The sequence below is a fragment of the Belonocnema kinseyi genome, chromosome 4, assembly GCF_010883055.1.
Source record: "Belonocnema kinseyi isolate 2016_QV_RU_SX_M_011 chromosome 4, B_treatae_v1, whole genome shotgun sequence".
Taxonomy (NCBI): domain Eukaryota; kingdom Metazoa; phylum Arthropoda; class Insecta; order Hymenoptera; family Cynipidae; genus Belonocnema; species Belonocnema kinseyi.
The window spans coordinates 90173228-90179285 of record NC_046660.1 but is presented as its reverse complement, the minus strand read 5'-3'; the positions used below and the strand labels follow the sequence as shown (position 1 = coordinate 90179285).

The 6058-nt window shown below is 33.0% G+C and overlaps 1 long non-coding RNA gene across 1 annotated transcript; it reads left to right on the top strand.

Moving 5' to 3' along the window:
• The first annotated feature begins 1544 nt into the window (after nt 1–1544).
• Nucleotides 1545–5330, top strand: LOC117172122. The gene is made up of 3 exons (XR_004466966.1): nt 1545–1938; nt 2424–2742; nt 3900–5330. It is a non-coding gene; the product is annotated as an uncharacterized LOC117172122 (long non-coding RNA).
• The last annotated feature ends 728 nt before the right edge of the window (nt 5331–6058 follow it).

Here is a 6058-nt window from a genome sequence, read left to right as displayed (position 1 = left end):
TCTTTGTAAGGCAGGGGTTTTATAAAAATAATACAATTTTGGATGGCACCACTTGTTCACACATCGCGTACACTTGAGTGTTTATTGCAGCAAGAGGTGTTTTTGTTCTGTGACTGTTTCAGCTGACATATAGATATGATGTGAATGCTAGAACTTTTGTTGTGTGTCGCGATGGCATGGTTGCGTATTCAGAGGTATTCAGAAGTCATTCCCGAGGTCACCACACTCAGTCACAAATGCATTTCAAAATTATTTTACAGATCGCAACTCATATACTAGTGTAGTGGTTAAAACTGTTGACTTGCGTGCTTAGGTTTATGCGTACGAATCCCCCCCCCCCCCTTGCGTGGGAAATTATAATTGTATTATAAGCATTATAACTTACAAACAACGATTAATTATATGTATATCCGAAAATATTTATAAGAAATAACCGTGCGCTTATTTATTAAATATTTGTTAGCAATACTTTTTCACAATTTATACTGCTGCTTGACTGTAGTCTATGCCGAAAACATAATTCAGATCTCTTTATATTATTCGTTCAAATGACATGATAATTCGTAATTGCAGCATCCAGGAACTGTACAGAATAGCCACTGAATCGGTAAAATCTACTGATCCGCAGGTCAGTACCACTTGAGAATCGGTACTAGTAACCATCATTGATAGTCATACTTATTTGCCTATAATTGTAACGTTTTCTGAACTTTCATGTTGTCCATATACGTACTAGGAAGATCGGTAGATTTAACTTGGTTTTCAGTAAAATGTAAGGTTCTTTTTTCTACGTGTGTCGTCCTGGTTGAAAATTCAACTATTTGGTTGAAAACTGACGTATCTGTTTTAGAATTCGTCTGTTTCTGGATTCATATTTTTTGGTACAAACTGTATCTGTTAATTTGTTGAAAATTTATATTGTTAAGAGAGGAACTGTTACTAGTACCTCAGTTTCCTAGCAGGTAACGGTATAATCGCCTTAGCTTACTAAGGAGGCTTGTTTGCATCAGTTCCCTGTCGGGCTAATAACACTGTCCTACCCTGAGTTTTGCGTATAAGATGGCACCTAGTGCTTCCGAACGAATTTTTCTTGCTGAACAGGAATCTGGGTTCAATAAGTTCCCATCACGTCATGTTTATGAGAAAATAGGGGTTAAAAGCCTAAAAACGGTGTTTTTAGCCAGTTTTGAAAAATTGTAGGGCTGGACCATGACGTGCCATAAACTTCGCTAATATCAGAAATTAAAGGCTGAAACAAGCCCTTTCAAATGAGCCCTATGTTAAATTAATCGCATGCGCGCTTATAACAGGGGGTGTGTTTTTGTCTAGGGGTGGAGGAAGAAAATTAAAACAGAAAGGATTTTAACATACTTATACACCCACGCCCAGACATCAAATAAAATGTACTGTGCGTTTAAAGGCTTTAAGGATCACTGATTACGAATATACAGTTAGGTTGTAAAAATTCAAAATGGCGGATCCAATATTCCGTTTATTTAGAGGTTAACCTCTCATTTGACGTTGCGTTTCTAAGCATCACTTTGTTACAAGCATGGGACTATGATGGCGGGATAGTGTTACTTGCTCCGCAGTCCGCTTGTAACATGTTACTATACTTTGAGTGGGAAATATATTGTCACTGGGTGACCATCAGCGAAGTGACTATAGTGACTGTTTTTCTAAATCTTGTTACAACCATACGTGCTAGCTGGGATGTCAGTGATTCTCAAACATCGTTTTCTGTGCCGATGTTTTATTTTGGTTATGTGCAACTCGAAAATAGAAGTTGCAAAATATTGTTAAAAAAAGGTCAAAGGAGGGTTTCGTGAAAGCCAATAGCGGAACTCTACCTAAAATAGATATATTTATGGTATTGGTGTATTTTAAGAATAATTGTGACCTCGTAAGTGCAGGAATACGAGGAGTGAAAGTGAAACGGTAAGCGCATTTATAAATCTATTATTTCTAAAAATTATTGTACAATTACAGTTTTTCATAATTGATCAACGTACTACTGACTCTTAATCCAAATAGTACAACAGGGAAACTTTTTTGGCACAATAATCTTAACAAATAAAGCTACAAAATCAAAATAGTCAGAATTCACAGCAGAATGTGGCCTAACCTCTATTTCACTAGTTTCGTTAGTTTTCATCAAAACCACATCGTCACATTGATAGATACTTATCAGAACCTCTGAGTTACGTGATTAATAATTACCAATAAATAATAGTTACCAATAAATAATTATGAATAATTATTTGATTTTTAAAATGGTTACATTAATTAGTCAATTTTTTCACTTTTTAAGTATATTTTCTCCGGTGGCCCTGTTTATATGTCAAATGATATTATCGTATCTATATTTTAAAATTATCTAAATAAAAAGTAAGAATAAAAATGCGGCGGTATTTAAATTGCAGACGTTGATCATCGACGTAGCTGTAACTTTATGTAGTTCGGCATTGCCTTTTCTTTGTCTAAAGACATTTGCACGACTAAGATATACAAAGAAAAGATTATACGGCAAAAGCATTGGAGGATTGCATTTTCTAGAAATTGCACAACTCTCTGACGCAACTTGAAGGGATGAAGTAGAGGGTCGATGACGTATTACGGTATCACGTTTCGTGATGCTATTTATTCACGATTATGAGATTCACCGACTTTTCAATCGTATAGGATGAAAACTTACAAGCTCCAAGGTCGTTATGAGGATACCGACTTCAATTACTAAAACAGGTAGGATTTTACATGTTTATTCAGCTTTGGTTTTTAAATGAAGTTCGGAGCCGTTCAAAAAATACATCAAACTGCCAGGGAGGACGAGTAGGTTAATAGGTTTTGTGATAATTTCACATGTAGAAGGAGAGGATTTAACACAGAATATGACAAAACTCTATTCTTTTATTTACCCCTTTTTAAAAAGAATTCCACTTTTTCCCCCTCCTTTAAAGAAACTTCCATTTTTTTTCATTTTTTCACTTGCTTAAAACTGAATTAATGGAACGTAATTAGAAAATCCATAGAATCTACTATTATCATGGACATAGGAAACACGGGACTAGGCATGCTATCCTAACTTGGCGAGCGGGGTTGAATCCACGGGGTTGAATCCCCCTCATTTCATCACCCCCGCAATGGCATGCCTAGTCCCTTGTTTCCTATGTCCATGACTATTATATTTTTGGTTCAGAATTCAACTTTTTTGGTTCAAAATTCTACTGTTTGTTTGAAGATTTAACTCAATTTTCAAATATTCGTTATTTTTATTGGAAATAAATTTTTTTAACGGAAAATTTAACTAATACATTTTCGATTGCAAATTTATCGTTTTCAGTGTAAAGTTCATCTATTTGGGTTGAAAAAAGATCATTTTTGTAGAAAATTTAACTCTTTGATTGAAAATGCATATTACCGGGTTGAAAATTCAAATTTTGTCTAGGGAATTCGCATTTTCATTCATAATTCAAGAATTTGGTTGAAATTTTTTTATTATCTTGACTGAAAAATCTTTCCTTGATGAAAATTCGTCTTTCGGGTTCGATAATTAATTTGTTTTTGTAGAAACTAACGTTTGTGGAAATGTGTGTTTCATGGAGGATTAAACTATTTTGTTAAAAATGCTTATTTTATTATCTTGAATGAAAAATCTTTCCTTGATGAAAAATAATTAATTAATTAAATTTTGTGGAAATATGTTTTTTTTTTGTGGAGGATTTAACTATTTTGTTAAAAATGCTCAAAATTCATTTTATTGTTTGTAAATTGAAATATTTTGCTGCAAATTCGTATTCTTTGCTTGAAAATAATTTTTTTTTAAGTGGAGATTTTACCATTTCTTTTTTGGTTGTAAATTGTTCTTTTTTATTTGAAAATGAAACTATACCCGAACATAGATTTCAGAAAACTGAATTTGTGCGTTCCGAGGATTGATGCCGTCCAGCGGTACCTTGATGAGAGGAGCTGCGGGTCCAAGAGGGCAAGCGCTGCTCAGTCAAGCATGACAAACAACAGGAGGACCGCACTCAGCGCTAGTTTCATCAGGTTGCGTCATACATCCAGACTATTTAGTACAAAGTTCGTCTTCATTTGTTGAAAACTCAACTATTGAGTTATTCGTCTCTTTTTGGTTTAAAATACAACTACTTTGTTGAAATATCCAATGTATTTCTATGTAAAATCTTAAGCGTTTTATATCGAATTCGATAATTTGTACCTAAAAGGGCTGGCGGAGGGTGTTCGTATTTGTAACGTCACCCTAATGGGTTTATGCGTAATTTGATTATATGTGACGAAGAATAGAAGGATCGAAAAAATGTTCAAAATATCCTAACGTAGTTTTTGAACGGCCCCTTATTTAACTTAATGAAGAATAAATCAGATGTAAAAATTATTAACAGGGTTCACAGTTCAGCCCGTTTATGTAACCGTTCGGTTACATAAGCATCATCCCAATGGTAGATTGAGAGGAACCTACATTTTCCGTCTGCGTATGAAAGGCGTGTAAATACAACTTTAAACGCTAAAAACGGTTAGGTAATTGTGTGTGTGTGTGTGTGTGTGTGCATTTCTGTAAAAATTACAAATCACAATCTAAAAGCTATAAGTATGACAATAAAATTATTGTTGGCATCACTAAAAATAATGTTACCCTACCTTTGTTCAGAATTACTAACTATAAGTTATATAGAACCACCCTTACATTTGGTTTAACTACCCCTTTAGAACAATATTTTGCTTCTTTCACAGTTCTTAACATAATTTTTTGTAAGAAAAGTCCTAGTATGTCAATCTTGATAACAAAAGTGTTAGTGCCATCTTTTTCCGAAAAGTGTTTTGTTCACGGAGAAACTTTTAATTCACAGTAAATCCTCGAGATATTATTCATCTGAAGTTAGATAAAAACACTGCAAACAATTTAAAACTTCAATTACCAGACCGCAGATTATTTTTATCACGAGGCGTATATTAGGACCTTTATGGAATTAATTGATATATGGCTTGGTTTTACAAGTTAGCCAATTGCCTAATAAAAAAAGGTTTTTGTTCCTAATTTTGTTATTGACGTGAAAAATCCTTTTTTCATTTTCTGGTTTTCGCACTATAATCTTTTTTTTGGCTGACATTGAAGAATGTTTTAAACATATTAGATGTTTGAACTGATAAAAATACATTAAACACAAATTTAAAGTCAGTGAAAGCGAAAACAAAAAAGTAGGGGTTTAAAACAGTTATTTTTGCGTTTTTCAAATTATTACTTTCTAGCTTATCTTCATAAATACTTTAAACGAATAACGGCTCTATATTGAAAATAATGTACTATAGAAATAAAATTGATGATAATAAGGAATCAAAATCTATTTACTAGCGAAAATACATTTAAACAATTTAAATATGAGCATTTTTCATTTATGTTGTTTTATTGTTTATCTATTTCTTATTTTTTGATGTTCTTGAAATTTTTTTTGATGTATCTTTATGAGTAGGAAGTGCTGAAGTGTTCAACAGATTTTTCATTGCTATCAAACAAAAAATATCAACATAAAAATTACAACTTAATTTCAAATTAAAACTCAATTTTAACTGTAAGATTGATACATGAATTTTGATATGAATAATGTGATACTTTGTTCTTTTTTAATCTAAACTCTAAAGTAGGTTTATATTTTTCGAATAGTAAAGTTCGATTCGCATGAAAATAGATCACAGCATCCCGTACCTGTATGAGAATGCCGTTGAACTGGTTTAATAGCGTTCTACCTTGATCCGCATCATTGGTGTTGCGTAACAATCAGCAGCTACATAAATCACTCGATAAACTTATGTCCTATATAACTAACGTATTTACTAACGAAGACCTTTTTTGATACTAAACTATTTCAATGCAATAATTTCACCGTTTTAGGCCATCATTTTATTCCAGAAATGCAGGGATTAGTCACTAAGGGAATTTTAGTAACTTCATTTGAAAATAGGATAAGGGGTCATTCAAAAACTACATCCCACTTACATGTTGGGGAGAGTAAGGAGTCACAGATTTTATGATCATTTGTGA